Consider the following 14,063-nt stretch of genomic DNA (forward strand, 5'->3'; position numbering starts at 1 on the left):
ACTCTTTGCAGCCTCCTTTTCGGCAGCCTTCTTTAACTTTCCTGTAATGAGCCATGACTGCAAATGTTTGTCCTTTGAAACCCTGATTGGTAAGTAAGCTAGCATAAACCAAGCAGGGGTAGCCAGGTGACAAAATGAATAAATGCGAGAAAAGTATTTATTTCTTAACAAGGATGCCAATAAATTTTTGTAATGTTTGAAATTCAATTTCATGTCTTTTAAAAGCAGACTCCAAGAGTCTGTAGTGCTTTGTCTAGCACTCCTAATGATTGTTTATGGGCTTGGAAAAGTTGATGACTGTGGGTCTTAATGGTAGGCCCTGGAGTGACAATGAGGGATAGGTATTGAATTGAAATTCTGAGGAAGAATCTGAGGTTTCTTGGACTATTGCCCAGAATTCCATTTTAAAAATCAGTAATGGTAATGTTCATTTCCTTACTCTTATCTTTCATTTAAAAATAAATGTAGTACAGTGAAATGACCTTGAGCCATCTTTTTGATTGGAGAAGTTGCATTAAAACAATTACATAAACGTGTTCTTTAGTCACTGATTAATACCAAGGTGAAACGTTATATATACTGGTCAGAAGGATATCTTGGAGCTCTGCTAGGAGCTATTTCTCTATTTTTATTATATATATATATATATATATATATATATATATATATGTATATATATACACACACAACACACATATGTATATATATCTTTTATCATAAAAGTAAATTATCATCACAGCATAATTTTAAAAGTTCAGTAAGCAAAATATACATCACCAAAGACTAAGAGATCAATCTCTTTATTTCTCAATCTTCAAGACTTTCAACTACTACTATCTATTGCCTTCTGCATGGGACTCAGAGGTGGCAGATGGAAGGGAGTTTGCAAATGATAGAAGAGAATTTTCAAAGGGAAGTATTGGAAGAGGAGGAGGAGGAAGATTCAATTGTGGGACACTCTCCCTTAACATTGTCATTACTACAATGGCTAAATGACACCATTTCCAATGGAAGAACCATATGAGCTGTGCATACCATTTAATTTCTTTGGGCCTCAACTTCCTCATTTTTTTAACACACACATACACACACACACACACACACACACACATCTAGGCAAAGCTATTGACACAAGATGTCCCAAATCTCCCCACCACTCTTTATTTTCTCTATTGCCAGTTTCCACCAAGCTGCCATTGTTTCCTGTCTAGGGTGGGGTGAATGAGTCTCCTTGCTATCTCTCTCATTGACCCTCTACAATTAATTCATTCTCAACATATCAGCCAGAGTGAGCTCTTAAAAACACAAATTCTGTTATGTCATCACCGGCTTAAAATCTTCCAATGAGTTCCCTTTGCAATTAGAATAAAATATCTACTTCTTTCCATGACCTTTGAGTTTCTGCAGGATTTGGCCCCTCTGTCCTCATTTCCTATTAATCCCTCAATGTGTCAGCTATCCTGGACTTATTCCTACTCTTAAGATATGCCAAGCTTGTCCTTACCTTAGGATCTATATTTGTTTTCATATTAGAACATTTGACTTCAGATCTTTTCTTGGCGTGTACCTTTATAACTTTCAGGTCTCATTTCAAATACCATCTCATTAAAGAGGTACTTCCTGAACATACCTTCCAAGGTAGCTACTCCCTTTTATTTAAAAAATAATTATAAAAAAATATTGTATATCCAGTATTTATCATTATCTGAGATTGAGATTCAGTTAAAAAAATAACTTTATTATTTTTATGTAACAATTATTTTTATTCCCACCATGCTCAATACTGTAAACTCCATGAGAAAAGCTTGTTTATTGGAATATCTCCAGTGCCCAGAATAGTATCTGGCACATAGTTGGCACTCAGTACACATGTGCTGTATAAATCTCAGATTTTAACAATACATTCACTAGCATGAATATTTAATGTCTGTTCTCTCCTCAGATTCTAAGCACTTTTAGTTCCATTATACAACTTGTTGCTTAATAATATTAAGAAATATATGTTAAATGAATAAATTATGATAACTGCATCTTCAGACTAACTGTACATTTACAGTCTTCTTAGTCTTGTTAGTTTGTATGACTAAGGTGATATTTTACTCAAACTTTCATTTTGAATTTTTCTATTTATATCCTCTATTAATATGGAGGTTTTCTATTTATTTTTTACTTTTTCATAACATAATTTTTTTTTAATTTTTAGTATTTATTGATTTTGAAGGGGAGGGACAGAATGCAAGCAGACAAGGGACAAAGACAGAGGGAGACACAGAATTGGAAGTGGGCTCCAGGCTTTGACCTGTCAGCACAGAGCCCGATGTGGGGCTTGAACTCACAAACAGTGAGATCATGCCCTGAGCCGAAGTCGGTCACTTAACCAACTGAGCTAGCCAGGCATCCCATCTATTTATTGATTACTATATAAGAATGTCTTTGGATTCCAAGTCATAGAGTTATAGATGCGAAATTCTCAGGAACTCAAGCAAATATGACGTTTAATTAAATTATAAGCAAATATGGAGTAAGTGGTTTCCACTTGTACACTATAAATTGTTGTATTGACACAGAAGTGCAACGATTTCATCAGAGAACCAGGATCTCTGTCGTCAAATGCTCTAGTACTGTACTATATCCCTGCATCATGAACTAGGTTTTTTTGAATTTTCCTCCTTGAGGCCATCCTCAGCTTTGGGTTTGTCTCCTTCGGCTTGTTGCTTCATGTATGAAAGATGGCTGTCACAGCTTTAAGTGCTGTCTTTCCAAAATATATTCAAGGCAATAAAGGAAAGTAAGGGCCAGTATTAGACAGCTCTTTAGTCAATATTATTTCGGATAGATCTCAACCAGAAAATTTTCTAGAAGTTGTGCTTCTCACTTTCCTTTACTTCTAAGTGACAAAAGTGTAAAATGTAAGTGTCAGAGGACAATGGTATAAATATAACTGGCTTATATAAATCATGATTTTATTAGATCTGAGCTCATTACAAACATCCAAACTTAAAGATTTTATTAGCAAGAAAGAGATGACAAGAGATGTTTAATAGGTAGCTAGCAGGGTTGACTACTGACAGTATAAATAACTGATAACCTTTTTCAATTTCTTTGCTATTGACATGAAGCTTTTTATACTGGGAATAAGTAAGCTTTTCCACAGAGCTTTGATGTGATTTTTCCCACATTTATTTATAATGTTCTTCTTTCCAATTTTTATTGTCAACAACAACAAAAAGCATTATTTCAACATCAGAAGTGGAACTCGCAATTAAGCATTAATAATGACTGTTTCTTCAGGTGATATCTTTGAAGCTCTAGGTTTGAAGTCAGCAGCTTTGTGTTCATTGTCTTACTTCATCTTTTTCTGCACAAGCAAGATGGGCCAGTGAGCACTGTACTTTCTGCTTGCTGAACATCTGCTGATTGATCTTTCTCAGTAAATCAATTTGGTTTGGGTTTGTTCTAAAATCACTGGGAGCAGGGAGACTAACTCTGAATTAGACAGTGTTGGATGTTGCCAACACACACAAAAAACAGCACTTGGTATTTGCTGTGGTTCTTGGTTAATCATCAGGTGCATGCTGAATACTTTTCAGCATTTGATTATTCCTCATTGATTACCAGTTAGGTTAGAAGGACTGGATGTATGTCAGATGATTGCAGGGATTAAAATTTTATGTATTATGTGATTTTATGAACTATTTGTCTTGTATCTTATCTATGCTGTAGGCATACTTTTGTGCTCAAAGCTTTTGACAGTATGTTTTCACAGACTTTAAAACAGAATTTTTCCCTGTGACTCATTGTTGTAAATGCTTCAATATGTGCTACATTTGTTGCTTTGTAATGCAATTTTTTCATTTCTTTCTGATGCATTAAGGATTATTTTAGGCTTATTTATTTGATGGGTTGTGATTAACAGTGATATTAGAGAAGAAATAAATGTAATTTTATGGAAAAATGTTATAGTTTCAGTTACTTTCTACCCTTTTCTTATTGGTTTAGTTATCAACAGTTAATAAAGCAGCTATTAAATAGCATATTGTCTTAAGTTCTGGAAATCCTTTCAAAAATGCAAATGATAAATCTGTTCTCCAGGGTTTTACACAAATCTAAAGGAATTCATTACTTTAACAAATAAAACAAATTACCTGAAAGTCACACACCAAACTTTGAGTACTAAGCAGAAAGTTTCTTAGTGGTCTCATCTTCAATAATGCCCTTCCAGGTCTAAGGCCTTAGCTTCTTTTCTTTAAAATGCATTTTAGACTGGGGTGCCTGGGTGGCTTAATTGGTGAAGCCTCCGACTTCGGCTCAGGTCATGATCTCGCAGTCCATGAGTTCAAGCCCCGTGTTGGGCTCTGTACTGACAGCTCAGAGCCTGGAACCTGCCTCAGATTCTGTCTCCCTCTCTCTCTGCCCCTCCTCTGCTCCTCCTCTGCCCCTCCTCTGCTTGTGCTCTATCTCTCTGTCTCTCAAAAATAAATAAACAAAACAACAAAAAAATTTAAATGCCTTCTAGAAAGACAAAGGGCTTGTTTTTGTAGATGATTTGCACAAATGGTAAATGGAGATTTTCCCAAAGCATGGCTTGGCTTCTTAATGGGATGTATGACTTAGCTAGATGGTCCTCTCTATCTTCCAGATTTCTGATAGAGATGTTTGTTCAGTACTTTTCTCTTCTGTGTATGATGGTAATCTTCAAATCTTTTTCATTTGTTTTTCTACAAAGAACTCTGTAATGATCACAAACTGTTGTTTCCTATGCTTCAGAAATGAAGCTTTTTCAGGAAATGGCTCTTTAGATACTAATTTTCTCTGGTATTTTATTGATTGATTGATTTTTAATTTACATTCAAGTTAGTTAGCATATGTGCAATAGTGATTTCAGGAATAGATTCCAGTGATTCATCCCCTATGTGTAAAATCCAGTGCTCATCCCAACAACTGTCTTCCTTAATGCCCCTTACCCATTTAGCCCATCCCCCACCCACAGCCCCTCCGGCAACCCTCAGTTTGTTCTCTGTATTTAAGAGTCTCCTATGTTTTGTCTTCCATCCCTGTTTTTATGTTATTTTGCTTCCCTTCTCTTATGTTCATCTGCTTTTGATTCCCATTTCCATATTATGCTCAACATCTGCTGTTATCAGTTCACTCAAGTAGCACAGTTCAAAGAAGTTCTGTGCTGACAACTACCATTAAGAGTTTGGGTCTCTCAGTCTGTGATCCAAGCTGGTGTGTGTAGTGTTCACCTCTTGAACAGTTATTGAAGAGGACTCTTGCTTTGCATTGAACACATGCTCTCTTTGGTTTAGTATAAAGCTTTGTTGCCCTTTCGTCCCCACTGTTGTGGATTTGCTTTCTGGCATTTGGCCTCAGAGTGCAGAGACGTTCATTTCGGAGAATACAGCTTCCACACATTAGATCATTAGAATTCCCTTTACAGAAAGTTTATATTGACAAAGATGAATAAAAACTATTAGATTTTCTTCTCACGAATTAGTCCATGAGATACTTGCTGGTTCAAGGGCACATTTTTCCTTTGAAATTAGGAAACCTAATATGACACATTGATTTCTTTCTCTTCAGCTCATTATAATGGTCTATATATCAGACTGATTTTGACTGAGTGCTATCATAGTGTGTGAGGAGTCATTCTTTTGTTTTCCCCAAACTGTATAATTCCTTTCTTAGTGACGAATTTGGTTCCTCTCACCGGGATTTCATTGTTTTTCATTCTTCCAAGATTTATTTGTTCACCACCATTTTATTGAAAAATAAGTTATTTAAATCTTCACATACAGCATTCTGATAACATTGCTATTTTTCTTACTTTTTCCCTTTATAAAAAGTATTTACATTCACCTAGGCTGCTGAATTTACATTTGCCTAGAAGAAACTGTCATTTCCCTTACTTTAATTTTTCAGTGAATTTTGTGCAGGTGCCTGTCCTCATATTCTATTTATGTTATTAGATGTAGCTTTTGGGGACTACTAGGCTTCATAGTCATCCACCTAAGATAAGAGTCTGCCTTTGTTTTTTTTTTTATTTTTTTTTTAATGTTTATTTATTTTTGACAGAGAGAGAGACAGGGCATGAGTGGGGGAGGAGCAGAGAGAGAGGTGGACACAGAATCCAAAGCAGGCTCCAGGCTCTGGGCTGTCAGCACAGAGCCCAACCTGGGGCTCAAACCCACGAACTGTGAGATCATGACCTGAGCCGAAGTCGGATGCCCAACCGACTGAGCCACCCAGGCACTCCAAGAGTCTGCCTTTCTGCTTGAAACAGTCATACCCCCTCCATTTTTAGCTTGGCTAAATCTGAAGGAGCAATTGAAAAAAAATCATTCTTCTGGTTCACTTAAGGTAGACTTAGTGTAACATGCATCTTACCAAATGCTATATCTTAGTACAATGTCACCTCTACCATCAGTGACTTGAAACACTAGTAGGATACCTAAACATAAAGTTTCATTTTTCAAAATCCAAGAAATTAGAAACATTTCTCAGTGAGAGTTCTTTTATTCAGTGCATCAGATATAAGATTTAAATTTTTTTAATGTTTATTTATTTTTGAGAGAGAGAGAGAGAGCGAGCAGTAGAGGGGCAGAGAGTGTGGGAAACACAGAATCTGAAGCAGGCTCCAGGCTCTGAGCTGTCAGCACAGAGCCTGACATGGGGCTTGAACTCTCAAACAGTGAGATCATGACCTGAGCTGAAGTCGGAGGCTTAACCGACTGGTGCCCCAGATATTATAAGATTTTAAATAAAAATATGTAAAAATTTTTTTACTGCAAAACTTTTTACTGTAACTCTTTTATTTAAAGTATACAGAAAATGAATGAAAATTCTGAGTATGTTTTATTAGCAGGTTCAGCATAATCTCCAGGTGAATCTTAATTACTCATGTTAAAGTACTTAAAGGCAGAATAGTGAATGATCTAAAATAATTTTTATCTCACCTTTACTGAAAATATTTATTCTTAAAGGTGGACATATCTCAACATTCAAAAATTCCCTTCAGAAAGTCAAGCCAATTTATAAGCACTTGAATTAGGTAAAGGAGGGAGCTTGGGTAGATTTCCCCTCAACTTTGGCATACACATGTAAATAAGTCCCCCTCCTGCTGCTCCATTATTTGCTATAATTAGCTCCATGTTGGGTATAGACCATGACTTTTTAGATTGATAGATTTGACTTCTCTTATACCTTATGTAGAAGAGGGGAAGTTAAGAGGTGGAGCTTGGAAGAGGTCTTATGAAAGCAAATAGAATTAAGATGTTAACAGAATTGTGATTATGCAGATTATGTGCTGTCAGTTGTGAGTGTCCATATTTCCACTAAGAAAGTAATATTCATATGGAATTGCTGCTCTTGAAGGAAAAAGCAAAGTTTGCCATGGATAACATAAAATGAACACAATTTAAAGTTAGAATCAAAGAGTTTTAGAATTTTTAGCAGATATAGTGATAAAATAATTCTTCCATTTTGTTTTGATCTTTAAAGTATAAAAAAAGTAATCATTATAGTTGAAAAAATCTGTACAGTGACTGCCATTGTATTTTAAATAAAATTTATCTCTTGAAACAGGCAAGTGTGAGCCATAATATATCTTTGAATGTTCTTTTCAGGTAAATAGGACATCATTTCCATAAACGAGAACAATGAGTCCTAACATTTTCAAGGTAAGTTTAAGACTGGTTGCTTAGCAATATTCCAATGAGAGAGAGAGTCCCTCCCATGGAATTGAATATAAAACATTGTCCATGTGAATGTGTGTCAAGATTCAGAAAAGAGAGATTTCTTAGCATCTAAATTATAAACAGACAGAAAACCATGTAATCAAATGAGAACAATTCAAACTCAGTAAATATTGTATGATTAAGTCAGCCATGTATCAATAATTGTACATGTATTGTCAGGTGGGGTTCATAATCATTCGCCAATCTCTCCTTACTAAGTGCCTGGTAAGGTTAGCATGTAAACAAAAGGCCTCAGTCCTTGTCTAGATCCCATTTTTTGGCATTTTTGTCCTAGCTTTAGCCCCCATGCACATTTCTTGGTTTTCATTAAATTATCAGTTCTCAATGTCCCTTTGCAAAGGCTTGATGTATTTTAGCACGGGGCTTACCAGGAAATTCTCCTACTACTACTGGCACTTTTAGTTCTGCATTACCCCTTCTTGGTGTCTGCACACTTATTGGTTTTATTATGTTTTACTATATTTGGTTACTCTTGGTCCCCTCTCTGTGTTATCATTTATCCATTCTCAAGAATCCCTTGATTTTTGGTTATTGGCTCTCCAAAGGAATAGGACCTTGAATGTGGTAACTCTATAATAAATTCCGTGGAGTACATGCTGAATGAATAGGTCTTAGATCTGAAGCAGAACATCAAAACATTCTTAAGTTATAGGAAGACATACTAAAATTTCTACTTGTATTTGTCATAACTCTCATTCCTTTATTTACCTTAGTGTTTTATAATGTAGATAATATAGTCTTATATACTACATGTATATATCTTCTTCTGCTTTTTTTTTTACACGTATATATCTTCTAAATAAGGCACTAGAATAATTGTTACTAGTTGTTGGCAAAGTAATCTCTCTTGTCACATCGCTTTCTGGTCTGGTCACACTGGCTCCAATGGTCATTCTGCTCATCTGCTACATGCTGATCAGTAAGTTCAGTGCTATGGTCAGTATTGGAATCACACGGGTCACTCTATCTTTCCAGCCTGTCTGTTTACCAGTTCTTACTGCTCTTTGCTGTGGTATGTGGCTCTCTAAATTGGTAAAGTCATCTTAATAGAAAATGTCTATTTATTCTGCTCCTATTTTGATTAGGAAGGGATAGTTTCCATGTAGCATACTTAGATTCCAAGAATTGTTTTCCTGACGATTACAAAAAAAAATACTCATCTATGATGTCTCCCTGTTTTTTTTTAATTTTAATTTATTTTAATGTTTTTTTTCAGAGAGAAAGAGAAAGAGAGAGAGAGAGAGAGAGAGTGCGCGCGTGCGTGCTCACGCACGAATGGGGAAGGGCAGAGAGAGAGGGAGACACAGAATCTGAAACAAGCTCCAGGCTCTGAGCTGTCACCACAGAGCCCAACGGATGCAGGGCTCAAACTCACAAACTGCGAGATCATGACCTGAGCTGAAGTTGCACAGCCTAACCGAATGAACCACCCAGGTGCCCCTGTTTTTAAAACACTTCACAAGCCTTCCTTTCCGAACACTTCTGATGCTGATTATAAAAACATTTATAAATAATAAGGAAGTAACAATTATAGTTACACATAAGAGAAAAAAAATCAAAATCATTTAAGGTAAAAGATATATTCTATGAAAGTTATATACAGGTAACACTTAAAAAAATAAAATCATATTTTAAAAAATGTATCAATGGAGCATGCTCTTTAAAGTTATTTTCATGTAAATGTTTTTATAAAAACAAAGAATAACTTCATATAAATAACCATCCTTCTGTATTTTATTATACAGGATGTGCTTGAATTTAGGTATATCTTCACTAGGCAGTAGAGTTTTCTAAGAATCTCATTCCTTTTAATAGGAAATACAGAAAGAATTTGGGGACTAAGTAATTTATATAAAGTCCTAAAAATGTGACATGCAATTGCAACAGAATGCCAATGCTCAATCTCACATTACCCTGACGACTTTGAAACAGAGTGCCTGTGACCCTTTGCTATAATTTTGCTTTGTAATCTAATGCTGTTAACGGCCGTCTCTAATAGAGATTCTCTGTCTTGATTAATGTTGTCACCATTCAACTAGTTGTTCAATCTAGAATTATTGGTGTCATTTTTAAATCCTTCTTCCTCCTTATAATTCATATGTAATTAGTTACTGAGTCTTGTAAATTGTATCATCATCATAATAATTTTCAATTCTCTACTCTGCTCTTTATTCCAATTGCTAACTGCCCTAATTAAAGCCATATGGCCTTTCTGGTCTACAGCAATAATGCCTTAACTTGTTTCCTATAACCAGTCTTCCTGTCCTTCAATCCTTTCCTCCTTCACACTGTTGTCAATAATCTCATAAGACATACATGTATTTTGTTATTCCCCTATTTAAATAAATCAGTGTCTCTTAACTTTAATAGAAAACCTTCAAATTTTTGAAGTGCCACCCACCTACCTTCACAATTATTCCTAAGAAACCTGGGTTGTCCACTGCTCCTCTCCATTCTAAACTGTCCACATTTCCATCAACACATCCATTCACTTCCACAAATTTCCATATCTTTTTCCTCTTTTTGTTTCCTCTATCTCAATTCCCCAACAATCTGCCTAGTGAAATTTTTTAACATTTGGTTCAAATTTTAATTTTTTGTAAAGTCTTCTCCAGAATTCTGCTTTTTGGTACTTCCATATTTCTTTTTAGACCTATATGTCAACAATTAATGCTCTGAATAACAAGAAAGCATGAGTCTACCCTGTAAAAGGGTAAACTCTTTGAAGGCAAGAATGCTGGTGTTTTACTTTAAAATGGTCATATTCATTATAAAGTGAGGTAATCAGTATGATATTTTGTACCCCAGGAGCCTTTGAAGAGTTAGGTATTTCTGAGATAAAAAAAAAAAAAAGGCCTTAATCACAATCCCTTCAACAATGATGTTGGAAAACTTGAACAGCTATATGCAAAAGAGTGAAACTGGACCACTTTCTTACACCATACACAAAATAAACTTAAAATGGCTTAAAGACTTAAATGTGAGATCTGAAACCATAAAAATCCTAGAAGAGAGCACAGATATAATTCTTTGGCATTGGCCACAGCAACATTTTTCTAGATATGTCTCCCAAGGCAAAGGAAACAAAGGCAAATTAAACTATTGGGACTATATCAAAATAAAAAGCTACTGCACAGTAAAGGAAATAATCAACAAAACAAAAATACAACCTACTGAGTGGGAGAAAATATTTTCAAATGATATGTCTGATAAGGGGTTAGTTTCCAAAATATATAAAAAACTTAAAGGACTCAACATCTAAAAATACCCCCAAATAATCCAATTAAAAATGAGTAGAAGACATGAACAGACATTTCTCCAAAGAAGATATACAGATGGCCAACAGACACGTTAAAAGATACTCTACATCATTCATCATCAGGGAAATGCAAATCAAAACCATAATAAGATCACCTCACAACTATCAAAGCGACTAAAATCAAATACATAAGAAACAAATACACAACAATAGGTGTTGGCGAGGATGTGGAGACAAAGGAACCGTTGTGTACTGTTGGTGGGAGTGCAAGTGGTGCAGCCACTGTGGGAAACAGTATGGAGTTTCCTCAAAAAATTAAAAACAGAAATACCATATGATCCAGTAATTTCACTAATGGGTATTTACCCAAAGAATATTAAAACACTAATTTGAAAAGATATATGAACCCCTGTGTTTACTGCAGCATTAATTAAAATAGCCAAGAAGCAACCCAAATGTCCAATGGTAGATGAATGGATAAAGAAGGTGTGGTATATACAGACAATGGAATATTACTCAGCCATAAAAAGAAGGAAATCTTGCCATTTGCAACAACATGATGAATCTAGAAGGTATAATGCTAAGTGAAATAAATCAGTCAGAGAAAGACAAATGCCATATGATTTCACTCATATGTGGAATTTAAGAAACAAAGCAAACAAACAAAGGAAAAGAGAGGAAAAAAAACACCAGAGTCTTAACTATAGAGAACAAACTGGTGGTTGTCAAAGGGGAGGTGGCTGGGGGAATGGGTGAAATAGGTGAAGGCGATTAAGGGTACACTTATGTGATGAGCCCCGAGTAATGTACAGAATTGTTGAGTCACTGTATTGTATACATGAAACTAATATAACACTGTACATTAATTAAACTGGCATTAAAAACAATAAAAAGTACTGAATCACATTGTTTATCATTCAACTGATACCTCTTAAATTCAGAAACTTATTTCTTAATTGAGACGTAATCTATAGCTTCTAAGAGGCACTTTTGGAGAATTAATATTCTGGTTACCTAACTTGATGTTTAATTCTGTAGTCAGATTAAATTATAATAGCATTGTTCCAGTCTCTAAAATCATGTAAGACAGAAGAACATGCTTGGAATCTGGATTTCAAATCTGACACAATAAAACCTATATATGCTTCAAAATTTGGGGGACCCTGCCAATTTTATTAGTACCTTAAATTTAATTATGAGCTTCCCATTTTAAAAAGTAGTTAAAATATTATTTAATAAGGATTTCAAGTATATCATATAGGCATACAAAGAGTCTAGTAGTTATTTCCTATTTTATTCTTTATTTCCTGTATCATTTTGTTCTTTTAGTAGATCACATTTGTTGGAATTTTTATAAATATTATATTGCATAATATTTTTAAAAATGTTTTTAATGTTTATTATTTTTGAGAGAGAGACACAGAGCATGAGGGGGGAGGGGCAGAAAGAGAGGGAGACACAGAATCCAAAGCAAGCTCCAGGCTCCAAGCTGTCACTATACAGCCTGACGTGGGGCTCAAACTCATGGACCAAGAGATCGTGACTTGAGCCGAAGTTGGACGCTTACCTGACTGACCCCCCCAGGTGCCTCATATATTGCATAGTATTTATATAATAATTTTAAACACCATTCTCCAAGGTTGAAAATAATATGCATAATAGAAAAATCTTATCTACACTGTTCTGTAACTTGAAAAGTTGCTTCAAGCTATTCATCAATAAAAAGAAGAGAAAAGCCTTGAAAAAAAAGAAAAATGTATGACATCTTCCAATTAGAAAACAGAGTTGGAAAATACTGCTTTTAGGGCACCTGGTTGGCTCAGTCAGTTAAGTATCCGACTTCAGTTTAGGTAATGACCTCACAGTTCGTGGTTCTACCCTGACAGCTCAGAGCCTGGAGCCTGCTTTGGCTTCAGTGTCTCCCTCTCTCTCTGCCCCTCCCCCAGTCACACTCTGTCTCCCTCAATCATAAAATAAACATTAAAATTTTTTTGAAAAAAAAAAGAAAATACTTCTTTTTTGAAATGAACAATTTATTTTGAGACATGATAGATTTTTATTTTTATGAAGGCTTTTGGTCAAATTAAAAGATAAATAGGTATTGCTACCTTATATCTAAGAGATTAATTCATTTTGCTTAGAAAATAATGAAAATATCATCAATAAAGTGATATAGAGCATTTTACACTGTAAATATGGTAAGGGCATAATATGATTCATTCATAATATTAAACTTGCATCCCTTCTGGAGTAATTGAATACAGTGATGTTTCAAAAAAACTCATAGAAAATGAGATAGAAGGGAGCTAAATAATGGATTTGCCTCTTTTAAAATAATGTGTAAGGTTAGAGAAAAGAGGAGAGGATAAAAACAACTTGAATAATTTTACTGACTTACTTTTCATTGAAGGTGACTGCCAAGTCAATGGTGAAGGTTTTGTTTAAAAAAGAACAACATATAGTATAGTTTTACAAATTATTAGGTTTAAGATAGCTGAAGAAAGACTTTGAGCCTGAAATCATTGAAACAATAATCAAAAAGGTTGGTGGAATTAACTGGTTTTGGGGCATTCAGAAATGCTTAAACTATTAATGAATTAAGTTGAGATCATATAATCCACAATGATAGTTTGGTTCTAAAGTTTTAGCCTATTCTTCTTGCTCGCACAATTCCCAAGCATCAGTCAGAAAAAAGTTTAGAGGGTACTTATGTATCTCTAGAGAAACCTATCTTGTTCATCTTTAAGTATGATCAGATCAATCCATAACATTTGTTGTGAGGGCAAAAAAAAGTAATTTCATAACCATTGTTTCTTCACTATCACTGACTTAATTGATTCACCATTGTCCTGTATAGAACTCCATTTAGGAAATAATTATTAAACATCAAAAATGCCTTGGGAAAAGGAAGATCTGTTGTAAAGGCAGTCATGACATGGAACTCAAGCATGATATTAAAGTCCAGTACAATGAAAGAAAGAAAGCAGTTAAATATAAGAAGGTGTTTTTGTTTTTGTTTTTGCTTTTAAACCAGGCACTCAGATAAA

At 34.8% G+C, this 14,063-nt stretch overlaps 1 protein-coding gene across 2 annotated transcripts in view; it reads right to left on the reverse strand.

Moving 5' to 3' along the window:
* The window catches only part of EPHA6 (EPH receptor A6), an 884,276-nt gene that overhangs the window by 88,353 nt on the left and 781,860 nt on the right, over positions 1-14,063 (reverse strand). The window lies entirely within an intron of this gene.

This window comes from Lynx rufus, unplaced genomic scaffold (assembly GCF_022079265.1).
Source record: "Lynx rufus isolate CCGP_SWC_20201006 ecotype Redwood Valley unplaced genomic scaffold, mLynRuf1.p SCAF_5, whole genome shotgun sequence".
In the NCBI taxonomy this organism is placed as follows: domain Eukaryota; kingdom Metazoa; phylum Chordata; class Mammalia; order Carnivora; family Felidae; genus Lynx; species Lynx rufus.